Source organism: Pipistrellus kuhlii, unplaced genomic scaffold (genome assembly GCF_014108245.1).
Source record: "Pipistrellus kuhlii isolate mPipKuh1 unplaced genomic scaffold, mPipKuh1.p scaffold_m20_p_2, whole genome shotgun sequence".
NCBI classification, from domain to species: domain Eukaryota; kingdom Metazoa; phylum Chordata; class Mammalia; order Chiroptera; family Vespertilionidae; genus Pipistrellus; species Pipistrellus kuhlii.
This window is the reverse complement of record NW_023425515.1, coordinates 155,925,201-155,942,452: the sequence shown is the minus strand read 5'-3', so window position 1 is coordinate 155,942,452 and position 17,252 is coordinate 155,925,201. Positions and strand designations below refer to the sequence as shown.

The following is a 17,252-nucleotide window of genomic DNA, read 5'->3' as shown; positions in this document are numbered from 1 at the left end:
CTCATGAAACCAAGTCTGATTCAGCCACATGCTAGGATCCTACCTATAGTGGTCAGAAAAATCAACAAGGAAGAGGGTTTTTTTCTATTTCAAATTGTTCTGAGTTCCAAAATGTAGATGCATAGAGCTCTCTGCACAAATACATTTTCTTCAAGACTTGAGAGAATGCAAAGAAGTAGTTAATCTAGGACAGTAGTCAGCAAACTCATTAGTCAACAGAGCCAAATATCAACAGTACAATGAAGGAAATTTCTTTTGAGAGCCAAATTTTTAAAACTTAAACTTCTTCTAATGCCACTTCTTCAAAATAGACTCGCCCAGGCCGTGGTATTTTGTGGAAGACCCACACTCAAGGGGCCAAGGAGCTGCATATGGCTCCGAGCTGCAGTTTGCTAACCACGGATCTAGGGCCTGCATATAACTGAAGAAATCAGAGGCTAAAGTCTGTATATAATTTGCTGAAAGTCACAGAGGTGGTTAGGGCCAGTGACAGAGGAAGAGATCGGGTCTGAATTGAATTACCATCCTTTCTTATATTGCATTCACAAGGAATTTCTTAACTATTCTACCTTTATTAATAGCATAAATTTGAGCGGTAGGAGAGACAAGGGATCTGCTGTTTGTTAAATAGTTAATAGATACTTGGAGTGCTCTTATATTTAATATCTCATTTAATACACAATAATCCTGTAGGCTCACTCTACAAATGCAGAAAATGATGCTAAAGAAGCTAACTTAGTCAAGATACCAAAGCTAGTGTATTGGAACTGGAATTAGCTCTACGGTCAGTTTGGTTCCCAAATTGCCACAAATCACTATATAACACAGAGGCAGTATGAATTTATGAGATCAAATATTCTCAGAGTTTGAATTAAAAGTAACCAACTACTACCTTCAATTTAAGGTAGTACTATTCCCTACAGTATTCTTGACGGATGTTCACCAGTTGCTACTTTGGTACTTCCAGTCATGAAGACCTCAGTCCCTCATATAATATTTAATACTTGTATATATACAGTAAAAAATATTGCCTATATTTGATTTCTTAGTTTATGCTTATAACTCACCTTTCCTAGGTTATCTCTAATATTTCATTCTGCATGGTATACATCTATTTGTTAACTCAAAAATATTTATTGAATATATATTAAATGCCAAATACTACCATACTCTATTCTGAGAGTACTATGATGAAAAAAATAAATATCATTCATATCTTTATGACTTTGCATTTTTATTTATTTATTTATTAAATATATTTTATTGATTTTTTACAGAGAGGAAGAGAGAGAGATAGAGATCTAGAAAGCTTGATGAGTGAGAATCATCGACCAGCTGCCTCTTGCACACCCCCTACCGGGGATGTGCCCGCAACCAACGTATATGCCCCTGACCAGAATCGAACCCAGGACCTTTCACTCCGCAGACCGACGCTCTACCACTGAGCCAAACCAGTTTTGGCTGACTTTGCATTTTTAAAGCAAAGATGGGTATAATTAAAATTTAAGTAACTGGAAGAAAAAGTATTAATAACAGAGCACATAGAATTAAAAAACAAACAAAACCTAGGCTCTGAAATGTAGCTTGCTCAATCCTATAATAAAATGTCTATGCAGAAGAAAACTGACATGCCTTTGAGGATCACTTAAAAAATGAAATATGGGGAGAATTTATTTCTCTGAGAAAGCAATGAAAATCTTTGCTGAGAGCATCTAAATGGTTCCTCAGAGATCTGGCTGAGTTATGGCTGGTGACATAAAGGAATCCCTGCAAACAGGGCTGGATATTTGGCTGCAGGCAAATTGTGCTACATGCTAAACTTTTCATTGTGCAAATATTGGCTCTAGAACTTGATGTATACAGGGCCATAGTCTGGTCCTGAAGTAGCAGCTGCTTGGACTGGCTCTCAGAGGATCCAGGTGAAAATCTAATTTAATCATAGCAGGTAGGAAGCAGGCCTGGGGAATGCTTGAAAGGAGGCTGCCATAGCAACACTGAACAATCACTAAGCACCTATTGTATGCTGGGATCTATACGTGGTTATTTCAAGTAATTGTCTCTGTTATAGATAAAGTAAACCAAGCCCCCAACCCAGTTTATAACCAATAACCACATCATCTGATTCTCAATTCTATGCATTTGGCATTTTACCATGCTGCTTTCTTCATATTTGTGACAGATTCCTTACAACTGGAAGATTCTTTGAAACTCAGAGTTGAGATTTAAGAAGTAACAGGTTGGAGCTAGAGAAGGTGAAGTTTCAGGTCCCTACATTTGCATGGGACCCATTCAAGGTCTTGGGAAAGGGGCCTTAGCAATAGGTCCTATATTTTTGCAACACTGAGATATTTGTACATTATTTTTCTTAAAAATAGCCTCCAAAATTATAGAAGCTTTGGCTTCATAATCTGCCAACACCCTATTTAGACCACGGTCATTCATTCAACAAATATTTCTTGAGTGCCTGATACATGCCAGGCACTGTACTAGGGGCTGGGGAGAGAGCACTGAACAACACAAAACAGAGATCCCTGTCCTCAAAGAGCTAATGCAGTGTTTCCCAAACTTTTGACACATGTGTACCCCTTCTATAATTTTTGGAATGCTGAGTACCCCTCATACTCATGAGAATGTAGAATTAGGCACAGCTAAGCATGGTGCAGTGCATATCTCCACCAAACTCCGGTACAATGCGTACCCCCACCAAACTCTTCCTGTACCCATGGGGGTACACGTACCACACTTTGGGAAACACTGGAGGAAAGGCATGACATACTTAAATTGGATAATTTAAAGAAAGTTTAATAAATTGTGTATTGGTTAGTAACAGAAAAGCACTAGCTTGCTGGTCAAGGGGAGGGACTGGTTACTACCCTGAAGATAAAGATAGTTGAGTAAAGACAAGTGCCTATTAGGGGATGAGACCTTTGGCTGAGGAAAACTAACCAATCATATGGGAGGGAGTGGGGCAATACACATTCAGCCTTACTTTGCTTTTGCCCTCTGAAATCCTGTTGGTATTTCTCAATTGGAAATTAAAGAGAAATTTAGCTCATGTTTTCCCATTGGTACAGATCAGCCTCCTGGATCATATGGTGCAGAAGTGTGCAGTATAGATCTGGAGGAGAAACAGGTGATATCTAACGCAACAAATGTGTTCAGTTAAAGCCTTAGAATTTTGGTGAGGATGTAGTCAGGGGAAAAGAGTCACAACAAGTAGAATGCCAATTTTCTAGTATTAATAGTACCCCTGAGAATAATAACAATAACAATAACATCATCATCATCATCATCATCATAATAGTAAGAATAGCAAGAGAAAACATTTATTGAAAGCATACTCTATTGTAGACATGAACTGAGAATTTGCAACATCTGATAACACATATGCTCTCTCCTTCAAACAATGTTCTAAAGGGCTCTAGAAGTTGGTCTTTAACCAACTTTGAAGCATTTTCCACCAAATTAGGAAGAGGTAAATTTCTTGAGGGACCCTTTCATGTTTATGTTTTATATATGAGGATCTGTGAAAAAAGGGAAAACCATTGGTTAACTGAATATGTGAAGAATTCACATTCAATCAGCCATAGAGAGGGCAATAAAAGACTGAGTAGCACTATTTACTGAATCCAAATGGATACTTTTTGCAAATGCCTTAGTAACCCCTTGGTTGTCTCTCAGATTGGGTACTTGCTAAAGATCCATTGGACCTAGGAGGCAGTGTGAAAGACACAAGGCATTTAATAGTTCCCATTTCTTTAAAATTATATTCTAAAGAAGAAAGGCTATTCCCAAGAGGACCCACAGGGACCAACCTATTTATGAGACTAACTTGATATGTCTGCCACCTAAGAGACATTGTTCAAATCATTCAGGCCATTGAGATTGAATATGCAAATGATTTCCAACCACTAGCAGGGTAGCCCACAGGTTGGGAACCACTAGCAGGGTCACCTAAGACCATCGGGAAACACAGATATTTACATTATGATTCATAACAGTAGAAAAATTACAGTTATGAAGTAGCAATGAAAATAATTTTATGGATGGGGGTCACCACAACATGAGGAATGTATTAAAGGGTCGTGGCATTAGAAAGGTTGAGAATTGTATTAGAGGCTTGCGGCATTAGGAATGTTGAGAACCATTGATCTAGAAAGTCTAACCTTTGTTGGAGTAAATGAGGTGCCTAAAAGTAACAGGACATCTAGAGTCTAAATTAAACTTTGAATTAAATAATGTTTAATCTGTAAAATGAGCTTATAAATTATTCATTGAATGCCTTCATTATAAAAATGGAAAGGAAAATGACTTGCTCAAGGTCACAACATTGGTTAGTGGCAGAGCTGTGATCAGCAGTAAACTTTCTGTCCTGTCTCCAGCCATATGTAGTCCCTATAGTTACATCATAATGGCTTTCAGACACCTAGAGGGAGAGACCAACAGTCTGAGGAATCTTGAAGATAACTCAGTCCATGGGAGAAAGGATATCAATCACTTCTTTTATAACATGGAAGGGAAAAAAAATCCAGTGTTAAAAAATTCAATTGGAGAAGAAGTACAGGAGAAAGAAATGCTTCTAAAATATTCTCATCTGTCTACACAAAACAAGAAACTTAACCTGTGCAATCTTCTTTGACATAACCAAGTTGTTTTATGAAAAGTGGGCAGGAACAATATTCATTTCTGAGAATATCTATAATTTGGGCAAATTGTTTTATCTCAAAAATATATTAAGGAGTTTAATCTTCAGATCATATTTTATAATACACAATTAAATGAAAAGTGAATAAATGAAATTTAGGCTCTGATAATTCATGAACAACTTAATGCTTTAAGAGCCATTTATACATTTGATGCTTTCTCTACTCCTCCTGAGCAGGAATGGAAAACTTGAGAGACATCTGTGTTCAAACTCCCAGCTTTTCCAAGACTTTGCTATGTGAATTTAGCTTTGGCTAAAACAAGAAAATTAAGCTGTGCCACTTTTAACCATCATATTCCCATTTAACTGGATCTGGCCCCAATGAGTTTGCCTGAGCTATGATTTAAGTCATACCTGGCTTTTCCAGAAGCTATTGACTCCACCAACCATTAACCTGCCTAGCACCAATTGCCATCTGAGGCATACATACTATGAACTTTGTCTGATTTTATTATGGATGGTAAGCATTTAATTTCTTTCATTGATAGTTAATATCTTGTTTCTCCGATTTTTGTTGTTTTTGACCAAGGAGTTATTTTCTTTCCCATGAAGTTCTCTAAGAACTTCCCTGACCACTTATTCTTCCAACAGTCAACATTCTCAATGTCTTCTCAGTTGGTTGATATTGACAAAGTCAACTTATACTATAAGTATTGAATCTTGACAAAGGTTAAATGTGAAAGAATATTTCTGTCAAAATGGAGAATTGGTGTGCTCCCTTCCATTGTAGGTTGTTATTCTCTTTTTAATCTGGCCTGAATATTAGTAACTCTGGAAATATTTGGAGATAACCAGGAGGTTTCTCAATTGCCCTACAGAATGACACTTCTACATTTTTGAGGGAGAAAAATAATGTCCTTTTTAGCACACATGTATTATTTTGAGCCCACACCAGTTATCTGTTTGTTTCTAGTACTGTGCCATGACATAGAGAATCATCCATGAGTCCATGCTCTGCCCTCCAGGCCATCATCAGCATTAAAATTCAGGCTTTCTTTTCTACGGCTTAAAGCATATCGAATAAGTCAAAGGCAGGGAAAAAAATCTGCCATCAATAGGGAAATTTGGCCCAGGGTAGGTAAATAATGAATCCAGTGTGAGAGATTTGCCAAATAAACATACAAAAATCCTGTTTGTCCTTTTTATACTTTTTATAGTTTGTCCCATTTAGAATGAAAACATATATCCCATGGAAATATATAAATATTGATATGACAAATCATCATGGATCTTTTGAAGGTTTCAAGGTACCCTAAGAGACCATAAACATTCAGCTATGCCCAATTCATATATTAAACTCACAGATGTATCTTTTAGCTATAGATTTATACAATTTTCAAATTTGTATTTAATGTACTGAGGAAGAACTATGAGGAAGATTGGGGAGACCTACTTAAGCACCACTTAATAAATGTAATTTATATTTGATGTAGAATTAAGATTTCAACTGGGGTGAACCAAGAACAATGAGAAATGACAGAAATGTATATCAGGTCTTTTTGGATTGATTGATTAACTGACACATTATATTATCTAATAAATACTAATTGAATTCTTACCAAGTTTGATATATTACACCCATTGGGGACTAAAACTTAAAGTCTACATTCTTGCAGGATATAGAATCTAGTGGCCTTTAGGTTTGTAATGACAATATGAAAGTACACATCCATGAAGGAACTATATATATTTTTTTAGGTAAAAATGAAATTATATTAGTATGGGCCCAGAAGGCACTCAAGTACTTTTTATCAAGTGCTTGTTTTGTTTTAAAGATAAAGATAAATACACACCAACTATTTAAATTAATAATATTTGCATTTTTGTAGGTTGATATTTATATCATTGTCACTTCATTGTAGTAGAAGAAATTCATTTTGGGGTAGAATTATATGATTATATTGTGATTTTTATTTCTTAATCTTTAAAATGTGAATATATGAACATATTTTTATGTAAATCAGAAGAAAATTCCCAATAATTCTCTATGGGTTTCTGGTCCCATTGGTTCTTTCTTTCCCAATCCTCTCTATGTAATATTAATTAACCTGGAATACCTTAGGTCAGAGTCAGCATGATGGGTGTATTTTATTTCATGATTTCTTACTGATTTATCTGAGTTCCAAACATATGGTCACTTGTAAGGTTGGATATTTTTGTAAACAGGACCCTGTGGCTTGTATTGCTCTAGAAGTTTCTCTAGTGCAATGGAGCAAACCAAGAGTAATGACAAATGAAGTATAGAAGGGAACTAGTCTTGTAATTCCACCTCATTTATCTTTTGGGGGATTTCTCTGAGGTAAAATATTTCTCTGTAAACCTCCCAAAGAAGTCCTGCAAGTCAAACAAACACATCTGACAACAAGTTACTATAAGTCTTCTTGACTTATTGAGAAAAATTGACCAGTGTGATAAAATACATTGCATTGCTTCTCATATTTCCTTTCCTCATTTCTCCTTTCTCATCATTATAGCTCTAGGCTTGCTTCTTCTAAATAAAGTATCATCCCTTCAATCCTTGCCTCAGGCTCTGCTTTATAGAGATTTGGTTAAAACCAGAAGTCATTCTCAAAAAGGAGATTTTAAAATGGCCTTGCACTTATACTCTCAGAGAAGCAGTGAGAACAACTTAATTTTAATAAATGGAGCTATCGGGTCTAGTAATAATTAATGTCGTTTTTAAACATTCGTTTAAAATCTTGCTTGGCGTTGACTTGTATTGACATAACCTTCAAACACGTGGTATCTACAGAACGTGTGAAGTTCAATTAACAAGTTTTGCTTGAAAAAGTTTGTGTTTGGTTTGGTTTTTGTTGCAAAACTAGGGCTCAGAAGATGGCGGATGAAGAGCATATTCGGCACTGCATGCTTTACGAGTTCCAATTAGGAAGAAAAGCAAGTGAGGCTGCAAAAAACATCTGTAGTGCTCTTGGTCAAGATGCAGTTAGCGCCAGAAAATGCCAGCGTTGGTTTGAGAAATTTCGCGAGGGAAATTTTTCGTTAGATGACAAGAGTGGTCAAGGCCATGTGTCCAATTTTGATCAAGAAGCTCTTCAAGCTCTTTTGGTGCAAAATCCTCAAATTACCCAACAAGAGCTTGCGACAACTTTAAATTGTTCACAAAAAACAATTTCCAATCAATTGCGTGCACTTGGCAAAGTCCAAAAGTTTGGAAAATGGGTTCCTCATGAGTTGACCGACAACAACCATAATCAAAGAGTCACAATTTGCAGTTCGCTCCTCTCTTGTCAAAACCGTTTGCCGTTTTTAGAGCAAATTGTTACCGGAGATGAAGAATGGGTGCTGTATGTTAATTTGAAAAGGCGGCCTCAATGGTTGGACAAAAATGAGGCTCCACAGCCCACGCCAAAACCTGACTTGCATGCAAAAAAAGTGATGTTGTGTGTTTGGTGGAATTTTAAAGGAATTCTTCATTATGAACTTTTACCATCTAACCAAACCATTACAAGTGCAGTGTATAGTGCCCAATTGGAAAGGTTAGCCCAAGCTTTAAGAGAAGGGCGTAATTCTTCACCAGGATAACACAGGACCACATACTGCAAGAATCACTGCTGAAAAACTGCGCCAGTTGGAATGGGAAGTTCTCCCTCAACCTGCATATTCTCCTGATATTGCCCCCTCCGATTACCATTTGTTTCGTTCTTTGCAAAACTTTCTTCTTGGAAAAAAATTTAATAATGAAGAATGCCTCAAAAATGCATTGACTGAATTTTTTGCATCAAAATCACAAGAATTTTACAACAGAGGGATTAAAATGCTTCCTGAGCGTTGGGCACAAGTAGTAGAAAACAACGGCAACTATATTGTTGATTAAATTTTGTTGTATTGTTTAAATAAATTCGATTTAAAAAAGTATTAGAAAACTAAATTAATTATTACTAGACCTAATATATTGTACTCTTGGAGCTTCTTGTCATAAGATTGTGATGAAGAAAGGAAATAAGGAAGAGCCAGAAGGAAGACTGGCAGGGTGAGGAAGTGCTTTACTTAGGGTGGCTGAAGAGGGACTCAGAAGATAAAACTGAAGCTGATCCTGCAGTGAGATCAGGCAGCTTAAGGGCACTGACGAAAAGGGTGGGCATCTTCTATTATAGATCTCCTCAAGGCCTAGAAAATAGATTTGGACAGATCTAAAACAAATCTCCAACAGCATTACCCACAGTAACCAAGAAGTGGATACAACCCAAATGATGAATTGACAAATGAAATGTTGAATGCCCTTATGGTGGAATGTAATTTAGCCATATAAAGGAAAGATATACAGTACAATATAGATGAATGTTGAAAACTTGATGCTGAGTGAAAGCTATGAAAAAGCAGATACTGTATGATTCCATTTATATGAACTGTCCAGAATAAACAAATCTATAGAGGCAGAGAGGAGATTAGGGAATTGCCAAGGGTTGGGGCTAGGGAGAAGTGGCTACTAATGGATATGGGGTTTCCATTTGGGTTAAATAAAAGTTTCTGGAACTAGATAATGGTTATGGTTGCACAACACTGCAAATGCAGTTAATGCAACTGAGCTGTACTCTTTAAATTTTATGTTATATATGTCTTGCCACAATACAAATATATTAAAGAAATGATCATTTATAACAACTGCTGAACTCTTCACTGTACCTGACTTCTTACACTTCAGGTGGCACACTTGAAAGCAGATGGTGACTGGCAGCAGAATTGGGAGGACTACCTTTTCTGTCTCTTCTAAACCACTTTCTCTTTCTTCTGCCTTTGGCTACAAAAAACAGTATGATTTTCACCCCTTTACTCATGAAAAACATGTGTGCATGGCAAAACTGTACCTACTACTCTAGAATTGCACCATATATAGTGAAAAACAAAGAAAAATTATAATTGAGCAGTTGGCTTATGCTTTATGTCTTCTCTGGCACCCAGAAGCCTCTCCCAGGTGGCACTCGTTTTGCTTTTATTGAACTGATTTTTTAATTGCGTCTACCTTTTTTGTATAGAATATTTTTTAATAATATTTATTGTTGAAAGTATTACTTATGTCCCCTTTTTTCTCCCATTGACGCCATATAGCCCGCCTCCACCCCAGGCCTCTACTGCCCTATTGTCTGTGTCCATGGGTTATGCATATATGTATCAATATATAAGTTCTTTGGTTGATCTCTTCCCAGCTCTTTTTTTAATATGTGCTTCTAATTCTTAATTATAAGGTCGACATCTTTCTTGATTTGTACCATAAAGGTTTAAGAAGTATAACTAAATAATTTCTGGTTTTCTACTTTTATTTTTTAGTGTGTGTCAGAAAGCATACTGGCAGGAGATCAAACACCCAGGTTTAACACTTTGAAGTTGATGTCATGATGATATTGTAGAGGCAAGACACAGTACATTCTTCCAAGATGCTAAAACAGGAGCAGAGAGAATATTAACTCTTTAGAGACTGGACAGCCATGTCTTATTGTTCATATGTTCCAGGGCACCAGCTCTGTCTTTTTATGCATCATTGTGGGGCTATGGAAAAGCAAAGAATTTGGAGTCAAAATCCCAGTTCATTTATTCAGCTAACTATTGGACAATGGGCACCCCTCCCCACTAAATTTTGCTGAACAATTTCTTCATCTGTAATATGGGGAGAGTAATTAAAAGAAGTAAACAGTATGTGTCAAAAACAGCCAGGACAGCATGATTACTCATAGAAAATACTCAATAAAAGGAAATTAATATTGACCATAGCAACAGTCAGAAACTTCTATCCAGAGAATAAAGTGATTAGGTGTTTGAAATGGTGATTCCATCAATGTAGAGCAGACAAGGACCAGCTCTAGCCAGACTCAATCTCCTAAATAAATATAGGTCTATTCAGATTACCTATTTCTTCTTGTGTGACTTTGGTAAATAGTATCTATCAAGTTACTGGCTTATTTCACCTAGGTTATCAGATTTGTGGACATAGAACTGTTCATAGCATCTCTGTATTTTCCCTGTATTTTTCATAGGATCTGTAGTAATGTCCCCTATTTCAAGATGGAATGTTCATTTACCAATTGGGGAAGATTAAGAGAAGGAATGTTTGGTGGGGAGATGCAACCCCCAGTTTTGGACTGGTTAAATCTGAGGTAACCCATCTAAATGGAGAAGTTAAGTGGAAGTTGAATAAACAAGTTATAGTTTTGCTTGTAAGCCAACTATATTAAGGAAGAGGGTGGGATGAACTATGGTAAATGCTGCTGGTATAACAATTAAGATGTGTATAATATTTAATCTTTCAAATTAGTAATCTTGGAGTTATAGGTGTTCTTGATAAGAACGGTTTCATTGATGTTGTGGCTTAAAACTTGAGAATAGAAAAATAAATTGTTGGGAGGACTTCTGGGAAAATTCCATAAGAGATTGATAGACAGCTTATTTGCCCTGCAATGTTGTGTTTTGATTCCTCCTTAGAATCATGTATTCAAAGTTATGGATTCAATGGCTATTTGAAACTGTGGGTCAACCTTGAGAACGGAAACCAAGAGAAACTGATACTAAAACAAAAAGCAGAAACAGCTGGGTACCTGATGACAGTGGGAAGTCACCATACTAATTCTGAATGCCTATTTTAAGATATGTTTTATGTAAAACATAAATTTCTATTATTTATACCCCTGTTATTTCTATTTTGGGTTACTATCAGCCAAGAACAATTTATAACTGATAGCCCAAATTCAGCATCCATTCCAGAAATGAAGGTGACTAAGACACTTAAAAATGCTTATTCATAGAAATTACTGTTTGGAAAATGCACAAAAATATTGAGAATTTTGCAGCTGGACCTCATTCCCAAAGTGAATCTCAAAGACAATTTTATACCAACTGTAAAGCCTGGAGAAATTTCAGAAGCTTTTTAGGAAGAGAACGTGGCTACAGTGGCTGCTGATACTGCTGTAGTTTAGTGAAAATGGAAAGGCCGGAATGATGCCCTTTGAAGAAGAACAAATGTTATTAAATAATGGATTTTGTCCCACCTCCTATAACAGTCAGGAACAAAAGGATGAAAAGGGAATCCTATTCTTCTATTAATAACTCCTCAGTCAGGCTGATGCTGACAAAGCAGAAATCAACTGTAAAATTAGCAATTTTGCCTGCAAATTAGACCCTTGCAAAGTCATAAAAAGAGGAAAGGAATTAAGAACAATTTTATTAATGGAGTCAAGGATGGAACAACCATGAGTGATAGAGCATAAATACCCAGACAACTGGTACTTATTTTAAGGATGATATTAACCAGGTTTTAAGTAGCTGCTTATAGCTGTGAATGAAGAAAGTGTGAATTTATAGCTCTTGGATCAGTGGCCTTTCTTAATGGCTCCTTGGAGCACATCTATCAGAACTTGAGGAGCATGAAGTTTAGGTTGATGTTAATAAAAACTGTCCCGTCCACCCCTATCTGAGATATCACTATTCCTCTTTAGAAAGGCAGTGGAGTAAATGGAAAGAGGTTCAACTTCAGAGACAAAGTTAGGTTTGAACCTCACTCTGCTTCGTCACTAGCCTTGGGGAAGTGTTTTCACCACTCTGGCCTTCTTATTTTGTCTTTTATCAAAGCAGGGGATGGTTGTGCCTCACTGGGTTAGTAGCATTAAATTACATACCATACAAAGAATTTGGTCCCTAATAGGTTGTTAGCAAACCTTTCTTCTTTTCTTTCAAAATTTGAGGGCTAGGAAGAACACACCTTCTCCTTGCATCCCATGCAAAACAATTATATTCAGCTCTCTGACATTCTCCCCTTATGCAGGTCAACCCCTACAGAGGAGCTGAGCACAGTTTCATAATTTATAGCTGGTCTTGGGCAACTTGCTCCCATTTGCAATTTTATGAAAATGATAAGTTAATATCCAATGGGGGGGGTAATCAGAAAAAAGAAACCAAAATCTCTTTAATATATACTAAAGCAGCAAAGGGATCCATTCCAAGAAGGAGCATAACATAGGAGAAGAAATTTGAACTTGGTTCAGTTTGCTCATTTGTAGTATGGTAATTTTCATCATCAGAGCCATGTAATACTTCTTAAGTTCCAAGAGGATAATGAGGAGTTTGGTGCTATTTAGGGGGCTCTTTTGGAGGTCTTAGATGAGTCTTGATTATTCTGGCTTTCTTGGTTCAAGGGGGTATTTTGTATCTGAAACACACATTTTCAAGCCTAGGGCTGGAAAGTGGCAAAATGTAGACTAAGCAATCAAATCCACAATGCACATGGAAGACAGACAATATTTGAAGGGGATAAATCATTGAGCAAGACTTGAGTAGCACTTTATTTATTTTACTTTTTTATTAATCCTCACCCAAGAATATTTTTTCCATTGATTTTTAGAGAGAATTAAAATGAGGCAAGGAAGGAGAGAGGGTGAAAGAGAGAGAGAGAGAGAGAAAAAGAAAGAGAAAAAGAGAGAGATTGATGTAAGAGAGACTCATTGATTGGTTGCCTCCTTCATGTGCCCCAACTGAGGCTGGAAATTAAGCCTGCAACCCAGATTCTTACCTTTGACCAGGAATTGAACCTACAACCCTACACTGTATGGGCTGATGCTCTAACCATCGAGGCACACTGGCAAGGACCTGAATAGCACTTAAAAAAGTCTTTTTCTAATAAATGGTTATAGCTTACAAGACTACACATTTATAAAAATCCAGCTGTATTAAACTCAAATCAATCCCTTTCAAATGGTGCAATGTAATCCCAGAATCATTTCCCTTCAACCTTTTCAGATCTTAAGATCACAGAATCTTCTACCTCCCTACCCCCCTTTCCCTCTTGTAATCATCATAATGTTTTCTGTGCCATACTGTTTATTTCTCCCCTAATATCCTCCCTTATTTACAATTTTGGTTTCCGTGGTTTCGCTCCCTTCTCTATCCCAGGCAACCATGTTCTGAAAATATTAAATGGGACATTACAGAAAAAAACAATTTATAGGTTTTAAATTGCACATCATTCTGAGTAGCGTGATAAAATCTGGTGCTGTCAGTTTTGTCCTGCACCGGATGTAAATCATCCCTTTGTCCAGTAAATCCACTCTGCATATGCTCCTGCCCACTCCCATCCATTAGTCATTTAGTATCCTTCTTGGTTATTAGATCACAGTCTCACAGTGCTTGTGTAAAATTCACCTTTATTTTATTTAAAAATGGCCCAAAGTGCAAGAGAGTCATGCTGGCAATTCAGATATGCCAAGGAAAACTATAAGTGCTTCCTTTAAATAGAAAAGTAAGTATAGTACAAGAAGATATTTTGAGAAAAAGAGGGAGACCATATTCATATAACTTTTATTAGAGTATACAGTATTGTTATAATTGTTCTCTTTTATTATTAGTTGTTAATTTCCTACTGATCCTAATTTATAGATTAAACTTTATCATAGATATGTATGTATGGAAAAATATATAGAATTTGATACTCTCCACAGTTTCAGGCATCCTCTAAGGGTCTTGGATCCCTGTAGATAAAGGGATACTACTGCACCACAAACTAGGTGACATTAAAGAGCAGACGTGTCACAGTTCTGAAGGCTAAAAGTTGGAAATCAAGGTGTTGGCAGGGCCATGTTCCCTCTGAAACCAATGGGGGAGAATTCTTCCTTGTTCCTAGCTTCTTGCTTCTGCTTTGATATGACCCTCTATGAGCATTCTCTGTTTCATACATATACTTGTATAATTTTCCACTCTAAGTAAAATAAGTATCCTTAAGAAAGAAAAGAAAAAAAGGTAAATTGAGTTGCAGGTGAGGACCCCACTGACAGGGCCAGGTTCAGAACCATGAGCTGAATTCCTTTCCAGATTGGGCAGCCCAAGAAACAGATTATTCCCCAAACAGTGGAGAGAGACTTCAAAAGGGAGCATGAGGAACTGCAGTTGGAAGCACAAATCAAGAGGCTGCAGAAGAGCCCCGAGGCTGACCTAGCCACGTCCAAATCTGCTGTGAAACAAAATATCCTTAGACATCTTCTCCAATCCCCTCTGTGAGCAACACCAGAACTATCTGAATATGGTGACAGTGATGGGCATGGCCATGAAGCAGTTGGATGCCTTCAATCAGCAAAATGTGAACCAGATCCAAAAGACCTTGATTGAACCCTTAATAAAGTTTGGCAGTGTCTTCCCAAGTCTCATCATGGCAGTGAAACAGCAGGAGCATGTCTTACAGGACTTACAGGACTGAAGGTCAAGGTGGATAAGCACAAGGAAAAGGACCAGTGGTAGTCAAACTGCACCTGGCCCAAGACAAGCTTCAGCTTGTAGGGGACAACTTGGTAGCCAAGATCAAGCAGCTCCTGGATGAGATGCTGTGGTTCTACAACAGTCAACATGACTACTTCCAGCCCTGTTTTGAGTCCCTTATCTTAGCACTGCTCTGAAATGTGTAAGATCTGTGGAGACTTGACCCAACAACTTGACCAGCCTGGCCACCCAGTGGGAAGGGGAGAATAAGGCCAAACTGAGTGAGCTGGTGAGTTACCCTGGGAAGACTCCTGGGACATCAGTCAATCTCTCTAGTCTTTTCAAGCTTAGGCTCAGGCAGCTGCCCTGCAGAGAGACCTCCCTCTGGGAAAGGCTGGCAGCTGGAGGGTTGGGAACAGAGGCAGCTCCTGCTCTACCTGACCAACTCTTTAACATGAGCCTGGCACCAAGAGCCTCAAGCAGGCTACTGTCTCCCCACCCAATGGCGAGAGCCTACAGACACAAGTAAGCAGTGTAGAAAAATCCTAGGGGCTTTCTTATTAAAATAAATTTTAAAAAATCCATCTGAAATGCATCCTGGCCTAGGACCAGAGCTTCTGGCCTTCCAAGAGAATGGGTTTCGTCAGCTCATTTAAGGTCTTAACCTTGCTTGCATGGTTGGGATCACATCTATCTCCATAAGATGCATGTGGGGTGTCCACCCATTCTCATTTCCTTTTTCCACTTCAAAAGCTCATTCCCCCTCTCCCCTCCCCCTGCCAAGAGGCCTGGGATACCTCCCTGGTGAATCTGAGACAGCCTAGTCTCCCAGCCTTGACAGACCCAGCCTCCAAGCACAATGAAGTCTGGTTTAGCCCACTTCTATCCCTCAGGTCAAGTGCAGGGTAGAGCCCCAGGCCTTGTGGGTTCCCTAGGTAACTATGAATTAATTTATATAAATACCCTAGCACAGAAAATATCACAGATCAATTCACAGACATCAAAGCAAAAACAGTGGATTTGTGCTGGCAGTTTGTTTGGGGTCCAAAAGGGAACAGTGTCCTGAGACTGTTCCCCCAGGGAAGGAACAAGCAATGATGGTCTCCTGAGAAGAATTCCAGACCCTGTCAGTGGCCAGGGGCAACAACTGCTCCAGGATGTACAAGGATGAGTGCTTCGGATTGGGGCTTCGGGCTACATTGCCTGAAGCCTACATAGTTGCCCCAGGGCCTTTGGCCTCCTATATTCCATTGATTAAAGTAATGAAGATGGCTTCTAGCCTAAAAGTCAAGCTTTGCCTTTGCAATGTCTGTCCCTAACAGGTCAGGACTGAACTAACAGCTTGCTTCATTTTTTTTTTTGCACCTACCCTTCAACCTTGGACCAACAAGGAAAGTCAGATGTGCTCCCCCCTCACCAATTACATTGGATACCCCTCTTTTATTCAGCCCGCCTCCAGCTTCCCTAGGCCAACACCTTGCCAGGAGATGGGCCTTCCGCTTTGCCACCATAAAGCTTTTTCACTCCTTAGCCAGCTTTTCATTTGAGTCTCTGTCCAATGCAAGTGCTGGGGGCAGCTGACTCTTGCTGTCAGTAACGCTTGTGCTCATTGGGTAATCTTCATTTCTTATTATCTCAATGAGCAATAAAGCACTCAGAAAAACACCCCTCCCCTCCACAAAGAAAAATAAACCTATATAGACAGGTTTTTGTCATACTGTTTATTAATGAAATAGTTCCATTTAGAAAGTTTTATACATCAAAAAGCTTTGAAGTTGACTAAGCTGTCCACTAATTCATCTCTGAAAAAGTAAGTGGCATTTAATTTTAGCTGCTATTTTTTACAGCATTAGAAATCTTATGCATTAGGTAGTTTCTAAAAATGTTATTCTCTATGCAATGGCATTTAGCAGATAGAGTCTATCATCTTACCTGGATGCATGTAGAAAGGTCTCATTTGAGAGCTCTATGGTAAATAGCTGGTATTTAATGACAAAAGTATGCCTAACCTTAGTTTCCTACCACCAACGTGGATTTTTTACTCTGAGAACTGGTCTTCTCAGCCACTTTATAGTGCTAATGAGGACATGTCAGCAATTGCCCCTTGGGTAACTTGGCATTAGAGCACCAGGCCTGAGGGTGGTGGCAGGCATTATGATTATATCCAGGTAAATAAAGGCCTGTTTTTTAAAATGCCAATTTGAGATATAAATCAAGGGTTCAACATTCTCAGCATTGAATTTTGAGCATTCTGGTGTCCCAAATGTTTCCAAGCTTCTTTCAGTTGCCAGCCATTGTTGGCATTCCTTGGCCTCAATCCCATCTCTGCTCCATCATCCTGTGGCCAGCCTCTCCC

The 17,252-nt window shown here is 38.1% G+C and overlaps 1 pseudogene; it reads left to right on the top strand.

Annotated features, from left to right (window-relative positions):
- The first annotated feature begins 14,494 nt into the window (after window positions 1–14,494).
- LOC118723104 lies at window positions 14,495–15,425 on the top strand (annotated as a pseudogene).
- The last annotated feature ends 1,827 nt before the right edge of the window (window positions 15,426–17,252 follow it).